The sequence below is a fragment of the Coenobita brevimanus genome, chromosome 10 (genome assembly GCF_032717465.1).
Source record: "Coenobita brevimanus isolate Jiangsu-jjx chromosome 10, ASM3271746v2, whole genome shotgun sequence".
Taxonomy (NCBI): Eukaryota; Metazoa; Arthropoda; class Malacostraca; order Decapoda; family Coenobitidae; genus Coenobita; species Coenobita brevimanus.
This window is the reverse complement of record NC_136963.1, coordinates 909,278-925,291: the sequence shown is the minus strand read 5'-3', so window position 1 is coordinate 925,291 and position 16,014 is coordinate 909,278.

Below are 16,014 nucleotides of genomic sequence, written 5' to 3'. Positions count from 1 at the left end.
GACCGGCTGAGTATCCATGAGACTGGCTCCACGCCTATTACAAGCATAACACGTGAACGCCAACTCCAGCTATATAGGCACATGGCGTGTTTACATGAGGTGGACCCTGCTCACACGGTAATATCTGAGTCAACCTGAGTTGCAGGAGACCAAGGAGCTGGCCACAAAATTCATGGTTAGAGCAAAGCAATGGTTACTGTCAGACGATACTTAGAGGAGAAAGAGTCACTGCCTGGAGGCTTGCATGGGGAGGAGTCAGAGGGTGAGTGAGACTTTGTGCCCTATGCCTTATGTCTCAAGTGAATGGGGACTTCTTTACCTCCATGCTCACTTTCCTATTGTGCATCACTGCTCTCACTCTATGTACAGTACAACCTTTCCTCCTTGATGCACCATCTCTTGCACTCTATCCTCTAAACTACCATCACTGCTCATCACACCTAGTCCATACTTGAAGGTTTTCAGAACTGGTATGAAAATATTAATATGCAGTGATTAACAAATTCATAAAGCTTATTTATATTTTGACTTATTCTGAAAATTTCCTTCCTAACTGCTTGACATAACTGAAAGAATATTATCTTACTAGTGAACACACACACACACACACACACACACACACACACACACACACACACACACACTGTATATATATGTGGAGAGAGAGAGAGAGAGAGAGAGAGAGAGAGAGAATAACCAAGGGAACATAGAATATCCCTGTTTCGTCCCAACGTTCATAGTAAAGGATTCATAGAGTTCTTTTTCCACACATGCTGCCGCCCTAACGGCCACATTCATACCCTTCACAGCACTGAACAAAGTCCCATCTAGTCCATAATTATATTGTCAGCACCTTCTACATTCCTTGTATGTCTGTTCAGTCTTATGCTTTCACTAGACCCATAAAGGTATCACGCAGCTTCTTTCCTTTCCCTATATACTTTTATTCTATACATCTTGGATAGAATGTCTGGTCTCAACACCCCCTTCCCTACCTAGGGTCTCCCTTTTCCTCCCCATTCAATTCCTCTGCCCTCTCCCTGACTCTGACGTTAAGTATCTTTCCATATATCTTTCCTTCTACACAGTGAAGGCAAATACCACTATGATTGCTCCACACTTCTCTTTCCTCCATACATGGCAACTACTACACCTGACTTCTAGGCCAGTGATTTAATCCTCCCAGGCCAATCCGCACATTTTCCAGATCCATTCAGTCTGTCTCTTCCCAGTATTTTGATATATTGCCACACACTCCATCGTTTCCTGGTACTGTACCCATTGCGACATTCTTCAGTGCCTTGCATACTTCTGTCCCCCTAATTCCCGCTTCCCATCTTGCCTCTCTTCTTCTCCCATCCATTCCTCAGCCATTATAGCAGCACTGCTTTAGTTCTTTACTGACTTATTATAATGTTCCCTCCATATGTTCTTTTAGGCTACACAGTTTTTTCTTACATTGTGACAGTTAATATCGTTAAATCTGCCACTTGTGGGGGTTTACAACTGTGTGTTTCTATATTCCCTATACATTATGAGGCTATTTTAGTGTGTTGTGAAGATAATTGGATATTTTATTATTATTATTATTATTATTATTATTATTATTACTACAAGTGTTAGCAGTAGTAGTAGTAAACCTGTTACTGATCTCTTATGCCTTAAAGTAACTCTAATATTTATATTACTTTGCTCTTTGTGCAAACAAACCTGTCAAATCTCTTGGTATGATTAAGAGATGACCATTTCAAAGCACTGTGTCTTGTCATCACAGTGCACTGCCTTGAGCAATTGCAAGAATGAGGACCACATTAGGAAAAGGTGGACCAAACCCTGTGTGTTGTACTTCACCGTGCCATCAGGACGGGCAGGCCACCACACAGGCTACTCAGTGTCTACATCTAAAGCAAGGGTGACCAGCTTCACTCATCCCTGAGTAGCATTATGGCAGTAATAAACCCCAGCCAACCCATAAAGGCAAACCCTTACCAACCCCATCTGGATGGAGCGCCTAAACCCATCAGACCACCAGGCGTCATTTGTTGTATGGATATCACCACACGTAGTAAATGGCTTCCTAGTTTACAAAATATCGTTTGTCACGAGTGTAGAATAACTTGAAGGCAACACTACATCGAGTGGGTGGATGGTGGGTGCCCCACCTACCACAGGGAGACCTCACTTACAGGTATTATTATTATTATTATTATTATTATTATTATTATTATTATTATTATTATTATTATTATTATTATTATTGTTATTATCATTATTATTATTATTATTATTATTATTATTATTATTATTATTGCTATTATTATTATTATTATTATTATTATTATTATTATTATTATTATTATTGCTATTATTATTATTACTATTATTATTGTTATTATTATTATTATTATTATTATTGTCATTAATATTATTACGGTAAATTTTGATCAAACTTTGTGTTTTGTACAACAAATAATTAAATGGGAGGCTTAAAAACTTCTCAGTAATTACACATAAGAATTGAAGACTGTAGATGTCAATGATAAGTTTTGTAATACCTGTGCCTGGCAAGGCAGCACAGAACAGCAAGATTTAAAGCCGGAAAAGAATAATGACTAACAGCAGTGATATTAAAACATATGGATGGCAATGATCTAACTGGATGAGATGGAACAACCAAAGGCGTTGGCTGTGTAGTGGAAGGCGTCAGCAGTCTGATGTAAAGGAATGATGTCAGATGCAAGTCCGTCCATCGACAAACAACTGTCTGGGTAGGATGGAGTTGGCAGTGCCAGGGTGGTGTCAAGAGTCAGGGAGTCTGGTTACACACACAAATTCTCTCCACACGATCATGTTGTCGGTTCACTGTGAACATTGTTTATACTCTGTTTTTGTACATTGTTCAACAAACAGTTCAATTTAAGTATAGAAAATATCTCTATATATCTTCAGACAACAATATATTGCATGTAATACATGAATATAAACATTAGAGTAGCTTATATCATAGTTGTAATGTGGAATAATCACCACATTCCATGAGCTTTCAAGTTACTACAGTTACCAGGTGTGGGATGGAATGTTGTTATAATGTAATGTCATCATCATCATCATTCGGACCTCCTTTCCCATCCTAGGGCAGGGTGAGGAGTAGCAATGTCCAGACAGCCTAAATTTACCTACTCCAGTGGGCCATGCTTCCATTCGCTCAGCATTCAAACCCCCAGAATCCCGGCTCCATCTGATATGCCAGACACATTCACCACGTTCTGTAGTTTCACATAAAGGTACCCGATAGAGTCAATCTGGACGTTGTCACGTTAAAAAGGGGTGCCAAATACCTGATCATGCGCTTCTCCTCACAATATTCAACCAGCCAGTTTGATCTCTTGAAAGTCCCCTATTGAACAACCATGGGGACATCACACAACCCTGTCGCACGCCCCACACCGACCGTGAACCATTCACTTAGATGACCATTAATCCTTACACATGCTTCACTACCATCATAAAAACTCTTGACGGCACCTAGCAGCTTACCATCTACACCGTACATGCGCAGTACCTTCCACAATCCTTCTCTGTCTACTTTGCCATATGCTTTTTCCAGATCCATGAATTCCATAAACACCTTATAGTCCTTCTCACAAGCCTTCTCCAATATCTGTCTTACTGCAAATTTTTGATCCACACATCCTCTGCCAATCCTACAGCCACCCTGTTCATCACTCACTAGGACTTCTGATATCTCTCTTCCTTTCTTTTTAATAATTCTTCCATATATCTTCCCTACCACACTCAATGAACTTATGCCACGGTAATTCTTGCACTCACTTCACTTACCTTTATTTCTGTACAGGGGTACAATCACAGCCTTTTTCCAATGTGCTGGCACAGTTTCACTCATCCATGCCTTCTTACATATCTTCAACAAGCACTTCATTCCATTCTGTCCACTACACTTAATCATCTTTGCATACACCTCATCAACCCCAGCTGCTTTCCCATTTTTCACCCACATCACAGCACTCTTCACCTGTGTGAGTGTCACGTTTCCTAATACTGCATTCCTTCTCTGCACCCCCCCAAAACCAATCATGTTTACAGTGACTGTTCTCTCTCTATTCTCATTCATCAGGCTTTCAAAATATTCTTTCCATCTGGTCCTTACTTCATCCCCATGGTTTGATAATCTACCACGTACATCCTTCACACTCACATTTCTTTCCACTGTCACCTCAACATTTCTGCACTTCATTCCAGAATAACTTCATATTTTCAGATTAGTTTGCATTCATTTTTCTTCCAAGATCATCATTTACCTCCTTTTTCCTCTTCATTAGTCTCTTCACGTACTTCTTGCTCTCACTGTATTCAGTTCTTATTTCAATTGAACCTCTGTCCTGTAACCACTTTAGCCACTTCTTCCTCTTTTCCTCCACCGCTGTCTTAACCTCCTCATCCCACCATGCCGTACATATCTTCATTGTTGTTACTCTTTCCACACCACACACTGCTTTAGCAGTCCTAACTAAGCAATCGTTGTATGCATGCCACAGGCTGTCCAGATCCATTTCATTCCAATTCACTGATTCTAACTTCTCCCCCCACTTCGGTCTTGTATTTATCTGCTGCCATTTCTTTGATCCTCAGCTTCTCGACTTTCAGTCTTTCTCCCTGACTGCTCCTCTCTCTCCTGGGCCACTTCACTCCTCTCAGCTTGATCTTGCACACCACAATCATATGATCTGACACATCCACATCGTCTTCTCACTGCCCTCGTATCAGCAACCATTCCCAGCATCAACCTCCCTACGTTCACGTAATCAATCAGGCTTTTTTCAACACAATCTCCATTCCCTCTATACCATATTTTTTATGTGCATCTTTGTGTTTGAAATACGAGTTACAAATGCAAAACCTCCTTCCCTGACACATATCCTTCAGTCGCATCCCATTACAATTTTCTCCTTGTACTCCATTACAACACATTAAGTCATCCTCAGGACCAGTGCCTACTCCTCCATTCATATCCCCCATTACAATTGCTTTATAGCTCCTGGGTATTTCTCCCACTGCTTCATCCAGCTCATCCTAAAAACCTGTCTTTCTCACTCCTGTCCTCACACGGTGCATATGCTACAATCATAGCCACTTTCACCTTCTCAAACTTGAACTTGACATACATACACCTCAAGCTGACACATTTGTAATCTCTCATTTCACTGCCACACCTCATTCATCAACAAAGCAACTCCTTCCTTGCATCTTCCTCGTCCATTCATGCCCGATCTTACACATTTCACACCCTCCCACCCCTCCACTTCACACCCTTTCATGTTTGTTTCAATTATGCCATCACGGCATATCCCGCACTCTTGAACACATTCACCACTTCCACCCTCTTGCTCTCCTCATTCACACCTCTCATATACAGTACCACATGGCCATACGAATCTGCCCATTTGGTTGGGGCCCTGGGTAGGTACTGGACCCTCCCTGGCTCTCCGAAACGACTGCCATGATTAAGTGATTTTAGATAGGGTAATCTTGGGGACACTTAACCCAGCCCCAAACCCATCCATGTAACATTATTATTATTATTATTATTATTATTGTTGTTGTTGTTATTATTATTATTATTATTATTATTATCATTATTATTATTATTATTATTATTATTATTATTGTTGTTGTTGTTGTAGTTATTATTATTATTATTATTATTCTATGTATCGATTGCCAGACGCCTTAATCCCCCAAATCACCTCCATGTCGCTCTGTCCCCCTCATTTCATTGCCCTGCTCCCAGCTCACACACCCCTCTCTCTACGCCTCTCCACCCCGTTCCTCCATCTCCTCCTTGGCCTCCCCCTCCCTCTCCTCCCCTCCACCTCACTCACATACACTCTCCTCATCAGTCTCTCACTCTCCATCCTCTCCACATGGCCAAACCACCTCAGTATGTTTCTCCCAACGCTTCCTATCACGTCCACATCTATACCTCAACGCTCTTTCACTTTCTCATTTGTCAGTCTGTCTCTCCATGTAACTCCACATGCTCCTCTCAAAAGCTCATTTTCACTGCTCTCACTCTTCACTTCTGTCCCTCCAACAAGGTCCAAGCTTCACTTCCATACGTTAGAGTTGGTATCACGATACTGTACTGTCACGTAGTAGCTTTTTCACATCCACACTTCCCTGTTTCTTATCACTGCTTTCAAGGAACCAGCAACCTTTCTTCCCTGTTGTACCCTTTCAAGCACTTCACCCTCTAATCTTCCATCCCTATTCATCACACTACCCAAGTACTTAAACGCACTCACATTTTCCATTTCCTCTTCATCCAACCTCACTGAACATTCACTGACTTCACTTCTTCCGATGACCATAACTTTACTCTTCCCTACATTCACCTTTAGATTCTGTTTCTTACACACTCCCAAACTCATCCACGAAGCCTTGCAGCACCTCTTCGTCTTCACTTAACAACACAGTATCATCTGCAAACAGCAGCACAGGGAGTTTCCAAACACTGCCCTCTCTCACTATGCCACTCCAACATTCACTGCCCTACCCTGTATCTCTTTCATAACCCCATCCGTATGCAGACTGAACAGCCATGGAGACATGACACATCCTTGTTTCAATCCAATCTTCAGAAAGAAAAATTCATTCAAATCACTAACCACACGCACTACATCCTTATCACCCTCATACATACTCTTCACGGCCTTCAACAACTTCCCATCTACTCCATATATTCTTAATACTTTCCACAATCCTTGTCTATCCACCCTGTCATATGCTTTCTCCAAATCCATGAAGGCCACAGTCAAATTCATTCCCTTCTCTAGAAACTTTTCCACTAAAGATCTAAGAATGAATATCTGATCTGCACAACCTCTTCCCCTCCTAAAGCCTCCCTGTTCTTCCTCAACAAATTCCTCCGTTATTTCCCTAACTCTGTCAGTAAGTATCCTACCATATAGTTTTCCTATTACACGAAGAAGGCAAATGCCCCTATGATTACCACACACTTCTTTTTCCCCTTTTACTTTGTACAGGGGAATAATTATACCTGACTTCCAATCCTCTGGGTCTCTATTATTATTATTATTATTATTGTAGTAGTTTCATATACCATATATCTAATACTCGTGATATTTGATACCATCATTATGAACACCTGGATATATATAATGCAGCACAGTTCACTTCCATACTTACTCCCATCTCATTACATTCACACACACTCAAATAAGCATTAGTGGCGTGGCTACGGGGGAGCCTGAAGTCAAAGCTTTGCACTTCCATTTGTAGGCTAGACATTGTGAAGCAGTGTCCCCCCCCCCATCACCAGAATGGAACTGGAACTCATCTTGCCCCCCGGAATAGAACCTGAACCCATCTTGCCCCCCTAGAATAGAACTTGAACCCATCTTGCCCCCCTAGAATAGAACTTGAACCCATCTTGCCCCCCTAGAATAGAACTTGAACCCATCTTACCACCAGAATAGAACATGAACCCATCTTGCCCCCAGAATAGAACTTGAACCCATCTTGCCTCCCCAGAATAGAACTTGAACCCATCTTGCCCCAGAATAGAACTTGAACCCATCTTGCCCCAGAATAGAACTTGAACCCATCTTGCCCCCCACTCATGTGAAGACCTGGCTATGCTAGTACTGAGCACACACATACACATACATGCACATGATACACCTGCACACACTCACTCAAAATGATACATGTTTTCATGCACCCCAACACACCAACTTCTACCTTTCTCTTCATTTCTCACCCCTTCCAACTCCCACCTCTCTCTCTCTCTCTCTAATCCTGCAGTTTTGCCCCACACTACCTCTCCCCATCCCCTCCCCCTCCCTCTCGTATTATATCACCACATATGAGTGCATATGTTCCCGGACTCGCTTCCCTGCCACAACTCAGCATTGACTTACTTGCTCTCATGCCTGCAGTCTAAAGTGTTTCAGTAGGTAAGCAGCATGTACTTTGGTTTCCTGAACTGTGTTATCGTGTTTCGTACAACTGTTTCACAGTTTTATCGTATCTCACCATGAAACGAGAAAGAATCAGCCCTACAGTGAAAACTGTCCAAAACCTACAGGATGAACACCAACGAAAGTATCCCCAGTAACCAAGTTGGGGAATAAGGAAAAGGCATGTGAGTCTTCAGCATAAAGAGGAAACTCACCAAGAACATGAACAAGATGGAAGATGATTTATTATCTAAGAAAACACAAGTTCAGACTAAAGTCTCTCAAGGAATACTCCAACTTCCACAAGGCAACTATTGCCCCAGAAATGAGGCATCCACCTCTGAACATCGGTGTTATACAGAACCTCAACAGCTTATTCATCATCAGACTGCAAGATGAAGCGTAAGAAATGATCCTGTCATCCGTGAAGCAGCAGTGGGAACTGTGAGTACTGGATCCAACTGTGAAGAGAAACAAGGCAGCCGTGATGAATTACCCAATACATCAGGTGTTCACAGTCTACTCAGGATCCCCGAGATTGAAATAGTGGAACACTGCATGACAGAAATAGAGAAACAAGACACAAGATAACTTATCATCACTTGGACGTGTACCAGTCTAAATTTAGCGTGGAAGCTTTGGAAAATACAAGACAGGAGAGTATATCCCTGATCCCCTTCGCTGCAACAATTACATTCAGTTTAGACTCTGTCAAGTTGCAACGTCCATCTCAGCATTTAATTCAACAAACAAGGGATGATGCTATTAGGCACACCTAATGTCTGACTTGGTCATTTCTCTGACTGGGGTAAAATTAATGCTGTTGTTTTTTGATGCATCAAGGACTCAGTTTAACCCAACAAAATATTACACAGGAGTACCCGCTAATGTTTAATGATATCCAGCTCAATCTTGCATCATCTTTAAACAAACTTGCGGCTTCATTCTCTCGGAATTTATCTTGGAAAGATTATATTGCATCTCTTGTAAACTCTGCTTCCAAGAGATTAGATGTGCTAAGCCGACTCCATACCTTCTTTACCCCAGCACAGTTGTTGACTTTATTCCCCCCTGTGTAGAGTACAACTTTTATACGTGGGGGGGCTCCCCACATACAGCTGTTCTCAACAAGGTGGAGTCAATGGCTTTTTGTCTAACTCTCTTCCTCTTACTGGCTTCCTTCAACCTCTATCTCTTCACAGCACTGTTGCATCTTTATCTCTTTTCTATAGCTATTTCAATGGTCACTGCTTCTCTGAACTATCTGCTTGCATCCCCCCACCTGTACGATGAGTACGTAGCACCCATGTAGCAACAATTCTCATCCCTTTTCTGTCCAACTCTCTTATGCAAGAGCTAACTGTTACTCACAATCCTTCATTTATGCAACAGGTCAACTCTGGAACTGTCTCCCTTTGTCTGTATTTCATATTGTTTATGATCTCCAGTCTTTCAAACGCAGTGTGTCCAGGCATCTTGAAACAAACTGATCTTGAATTTGGCTCTCTGTTGTATTGTTTTTGTTCTTTCTTAGGACGAACAGTTTGCAGGCCCCTGGCTTTTGGTTCCTTTTTCCTTACATAAAAAAAAAAAAAAAGAATAATGTGGAATCTCCAGTGGGGTGCACAAGACTTAGGTTTGCACCAACAAATGCAAGCAGGGCACACTATCAAATACCAAGTGTCCTAACTGCAAAGCTTAACATCATGTCTGGCATTCAAGAGCCTCACTAAAATTATAGTGGATCCAGATGAAACAAAATATGTAATATGTCAAATGGTGCCAGTGAAGACAAATAGGACAGTGCCAACCTAAGCACAGAAGAACAGTGAAAAACAACCCTCACCATCCTTCAAAAGAAACATGGCTGACCAGCAGAATAACACTGACTGACAGTGGAAGCAAAACCAACATCACCGTAAAGAAGAAATTAATAGAACTATACTTCATAAGAAGAGAAAACAGCACCGCAAGAAAGAAGGAATACCCCAGGAACGAAGAAGTTCCACAGGACATCAGCTAGGGTGAATACTGACATGCATTTGGAAGTTTCTGTGCAACTTTACTGGAGATGACACTGAGTTTGAACACATGTATGCAGCAGTAGAAGCCATCACTGAGATCAAGGAAGAGCTGACACCGGACGATAACACTGACTGAGTTGAAGACACCCCTCCACAAGAAATACAATGAAGTAGATAGTCCTGAGAGGAGAGAAACATCAGCTGACAAGGAAAAAGAAGATATGACCTGGATATACAAAAAATATTAGTGGAGAATGATGACAAAAACAACATCCTACCAAAACAAAGAAGAAGGCATCCACTACATATTCCCCCAGCAGGGTCAGAGGTATGTAAATGTGATCCCTCTGATAAGTACCAAGACTGCAGACTATGACTGACGGGCCCACCTTAGACATATAGCCATTACACTACCCAGCACAGGCCAGTTAAATCTGCAAGAGACTTGCCGCCTAATTCATGCCTGAACAGAGTCCAGGTCATGTTGAAACTGTTGTATCTCACCACTGAAAAAAACTTTTTCATCTGTTGGTGTAATATTCTGAAAACTATGTATCTATTGCCAGATGCCTTAATCCTGTAAGGGGTGGCCACAGACACATTGCCTCCATGTCACCCTGTCCCCTGCCATTTCACTGCCCTGCTCCAAGCTCACACCCCACTCTCTCATATACCTCTCCACTCATTCCCTCCATCTCATCCTTGGCCTCCTCCTCCGTCTACCCCCCTCCACCTTGCTCACATATATTCAGCTCGTTAGTCTCTTGCTCTCCATTCTCTCCACATGGCCAAACTACCTCTGTGTGTTTCTCCTAACACTGTCTATCACATCCACAGCCACACCACAATGCTCCTTCACTTCCTAATGTGTCAGCCCGTCTCTCCATGTAACTCCACATGCACTTCTCAAAAAACTCATATCCACTGCTCTTAATCTTGACTTGCAGTGTTGCTAAGCAGAAATCTTCAAAAGCACTAAGCACAACTTTAAAACACAGTGAAAATCGGTGAACAGTTCAACTTTTCACATTCAACTGGACTTCGAAAATGCGCTAGATATGGAAAAAAAAAAAATCTGATATTTATTGGTGCTAAATTATTATGAAAAGCATCAGATCTAGCACCAAAAGCGCCAAATTGACAACATCATTGACTTGTGTCCCTCCAGCTAGGTCCAAGCTTCACTTCCATACGTTAGAGTTGGTATCACAATACTGTCATGGAGTGACTCTTTTTACTTCCATGCTCACTTCCTTGATTCTTATCACTGCTTTCAAAGAAAGAGCAACCTTCCTTGTTGTACTTTTCAAGCACTTCACCCTCCAAACTTCCATCCTTACTCATCATACTACCCAAGTACTTAAATGCAAACACAGTTTCCATTTCCTCATCTTCCAGCCTCACTGTACATGCTGTGACTTCATTTCTCTCAAACACCATAATTTTATTCTTCCCTACAATCATCTTTAGATTCCGTTTCTTATAGAATTTCCCAAACTCATTCACCAAGCCTTGTAGTTCCCCTTCATCTTCACATAACGATACAGTATCACTGCAAACAACAATACTGGGAGTTTCCAAACATTGCCCTCTTTCATTAGGGCCGCTCCAACATCCACTGGCCTACCTTGTATCTCTTTTATAACACCCATCCATATACAGACTGGACATGCATGGAGGCATGGCACATCCCTGTTTTAATCCCACATTCAAATAGAAAAATTCAGTCAGTTCACTATCCACACAACCTGCAGCCTGAGCACTCTCATATATACTCTTCAAGGCATTTGGCAGCTCTCCACTTACTCCATATATTCTTAATATTTTACATATTCATTGTCTATCCACCCTGTCATATGCTTTCTCCAAATCCATGAGGGCCACGTACAACTTCATTCTCTCCTTTAAAAACTTTTCCACTAAAGATCTAAGAATGAATATCTCATCTGCAAAACTTCTTCCCTTCCTAAAATGTCCCTGTTCTTCTCCAACTAATTCCTAAGAAGACAAATGCACTAAGAAGACAAATGGCCTATGATTACCACACACTTCTTTTTCCTTTTTTCCTTTGTACAGAGTAATAATTATACCTGACTTCCAATCCTCCGGGACTCTGCCGTCCTCCCAGGCCAATTTGCACATCTTCCATATCCATTCTACTACTATCTCTCCTGCATGCTTCAGCATTTCACCACACACTCCATCAATTCCTCGGGCTTTCCCCGTTTTGACTTTCTTCATTGCACACTCTACGTCCATCATACTGATTGCTTCCTCTCTTCTCACTGCCCTCCTTCCCTCAGGCATTCCCCATTCACCTGCATGCACATTACTTTCATTCTCTGTGTTCAGCAGCTCCTAACATGTTCTTTCCATCTGCTCACTTTTTCTTCCTTCTTCACTAGCAATCTTCCATTCTTATCTTTCACACCCAGATTAACTTCCCTACCACCTTGTCTAAATCTCTCTACCTTTTTCCAGAACGTGTTCTTACAGTCCCTCCACTTTACACTCAGATTCCTTCCAAATTTCTCATCTACTCCCTTCTTATTCTCTCCTACTAATCTTTTCACCTCTCTCTTCCTATCCACATTTAACTCTCACTTCTGTCTCTCAAATTCCTCCGTGCCCGTGTTTCTCATCAACTCACTATAAGGTTTCTTCTTCAGTGCCACAGCTTGCCTCACCCCTTCATTCCACCATGCTGTTCTTTGCACCCCCTTTCATCTTTTCTTCACCCCACACACCACCTCACATGCAGCACAGATTTCTTTTGTGATTATCCTGCACACTTCTTCCACCTCCCCCATCTGCTCCAAATCATATTTATCCAATTGCTCCTCCACTTCTCTTGTATTCTGCCTTTTTTCTCTATCCTCTTGCAACCTTTCTACCCTCCTCATATGGACTACTTCCTCCTGTCCTTCCTTCCTTCTATTCCCCCACTGTATTTGAACTTTGACTTTTACAAACCCCAGGTGGTGGTCAGAAAGTCCACTCCCCTTCACCTCTGTATGCTCTTGTATACAGAGGTGAGGGACATATTGCTGTGTTACCTTTATCCCAAATATTCCTTCCTCTAACCTTTTTCCTGTGTCATTGTTCATCCTCCCGCCCTTCCACAGATACTTTACATGACTGTCACATTATTCATATATCTGCTCACATACCTCGATGGCAGCTGCTGAATTATTTGGTCAGAGGCGGCAAAGAACTCCGGGTGGTGGAAGTGGTGATTAAGATGCAGTGCTGTGCAGATATGGCGAGGATGGTTTGCTAGTACTAACAGTAGTGGCTGCAGGCAGACTGGGTCACTATAGATGTATATCTTCACATCTACTCGCTTCAGGTATGGTAGTAGTGCTTCATAAGGTCTTAAGTGACGGTCTGTAATTTGTAGAGGCTCATCAGTAGGAAAGTAACGGGCAACTGAAGCAAGAATAGCAGGGGACATCCTTGTTGATGTGGTAAAGGCTGACGGAGTGTCAGATGTTGTGGTGGTGGCTGTAGCTGTGGTTGTGACTGAAGGTGTGGTGGTGACAGCAACCGTGAGGGAAGCACTGGTGATGCTTGGGTCTGATCCCTGTGTGGGATTAGGCCTGGTATCTCTTGGTAATTGGGTTGTGGCTGTTGGTGAATGTGGATCGGCAATGTTGCCAGCAGACTTACTGTCTTCTATGACAGTGAGCCACTGCTCTCTGCTGGTAACTCCAGCCTGGTGAAGGAGGTCCACCACCTCCCGTGCTGCCATATTAAGCCTGTCACCCAACTTTTCATGGTAGAGGTGCAATTGACCAGCCACCAGTTGCAGCATATTCTGGAACTTTGGCTGTATATTATTCAAGATAGTTTGGAAGCTACCTTCCTCATCCACAAATTTTCTCATTGCACATCTGGATGCATAATACTCCTGGAACCCTTTGTGTGGCATGGAGTAGTGCTTGTCATCCAGGTATCCCAGGCTTGAGTATATCAGTCTCATACAGAGAAAGGCACCCAACACCTCATCCTTGGAAAGGCCAAGTGTATCACATTTACCCCTCAGCTCATCAATGACTTCGCGTGGTAGACTCAGCTGGTCACGGGAGAGTCCATCAAATGCCTTCTCATACAGCAACTGTAGCCATTCTTCTAGTTTTTCCTTCAGTTTGTCCATTTTGTTCTGCTGAGCCAAACGCTCTTCCAGCTTTTCCTGACAGAGTTTGTGAGTGTAGTAATAAAGTTCTGTCTGTGAGATTTCCTTGATTATTTTGCCGGGATAAAACAGGTACAGCCATGAAAGCATGACCATATAGATGGGCAATCTATAGTGATCATTATCTAACTCAGCCTTTACGTTATTTATTATTGTGTCAATGGGCTGTTTAGGCTGTTTACCTGTAGCCTTCTGCATTTCATGAAGATATTTGGCTACGAATTTTGTTCTCAGTTTTACAGGAATCCCTAATAACTCTGTCTCAATGATGTTAAAGTTCTTGACAGTTCTCAAAAGGTCTGGCAGTGCCTCAGGCCTAGTGGTAAATACCAAAGTGGCTTCCTTAACACCTCTTACTTGAGCCAAAAGGTCAGAAATGAGCTTTTCAGACTGATCATTCCGTTCATCAAACCCATCCACAATGATGAGGATGCAACATTGCTTGGCCAGATATGGGAGGAGATCTTTGTTGTGAAGGGAAGCCAACAATAACTGAAAGTCCCTGTTCTTTGCAGATCCAGGAAGTAAGAGGGCCTCCAGTAGCCCTGAAAAAGAAGTAAAGTTTGTGTCTCGACAGTTTACCCGAAGGAGCAGCTCATAACGATCCAAGCCTCTGAGGCTACCCTTGCCTCCATCAAGCCACTCTGCTGTAGCCAGTGTCACTAGTGTTGTCTTGCCACTGCCGGCCAGTCCATTCACTACTATTACATCGGGCTGATATGGCTTAAACTTGGCCAGAGTCAGTAGTTGCTCGTAATTCATTTCGTCTTGCCGTCCCTCCTGCTTCACACTGATCTTAGTGAACACTTCTGTAACAGGAACACGAACATTTACCTTGGTGAGGAAGGACAAGGGGTGCATATGACTTGCATATTCAACCATTTCCTTCATGTTAGCAATGGCATTAATCATAAGATTCTCCTGCAGGGCAAGTATTATGGTCAAGTCCTGTAATGTAACTGGTTGATCTTTAATATCACTGCAGTCATCATTTATCCTGTCCATCTCACTTTGTAGCTCCTTTTTGTTTAGTTGACCAAATTTTTTGTTTGCCTCCTCGAGTATTCTTTCCAAAGTTTCTTTGATATTTTCCATCAACTTCTGGAAATCTGATTTGGTCATCGCCAAATCCTCATGTGAAAAATAATTTCGATATTCCTTCAATTCATACAAGCAGTTTTTCAGCTCTGGTCCGTCAGTGTGCCATGCTGCCTTTTCTTCTTCTGTGGTGTCTTTTCCAGAAGCTAATCTTATGCATTTAAACAATATACTGATGTCCAGTTCATCGCCAGCAGGGTTTGCTTTGATTTTCTTTTGCTGATATTTGTCTAATCCCCACTGCTTCTTTTCCAGTCCATGGTAGTTTCTGTTTTTATCTTGTAGACCATCCAGGTAGGTAAATAGGTCTGTATGAGTATCCTTGTCTGTGGTAATCCAGCAGAATACTTTGTACATTAAATCCTGCCCACTCATACGTATGAACTTCAAACATTTCAATCCATAGTCAATAAGAGCCGGATCAGAAGACTGGGTAGTAGAGGTGGATGATGATGCTGAGCCAGACGTGGTACCAGAGGTTCCTCCACATGAGCTGCTGGCAGATATTGCAACACTGGTGGTTGGTGTTGGAGATGCTGTGGTAGAGCTCTGTGTGGCTGTGGAGGCCATTTGAGGTGTTGTGGCAGAAGTGGCACTGGGCGGGCTCTGAATGGTTGTGACGGGGTGTGTGGTGTTGGGGGAAGGTATATGACTGGAGGCCATGTTTTGGTTAGAGGTTGATGGAGTGGTAGTGGAG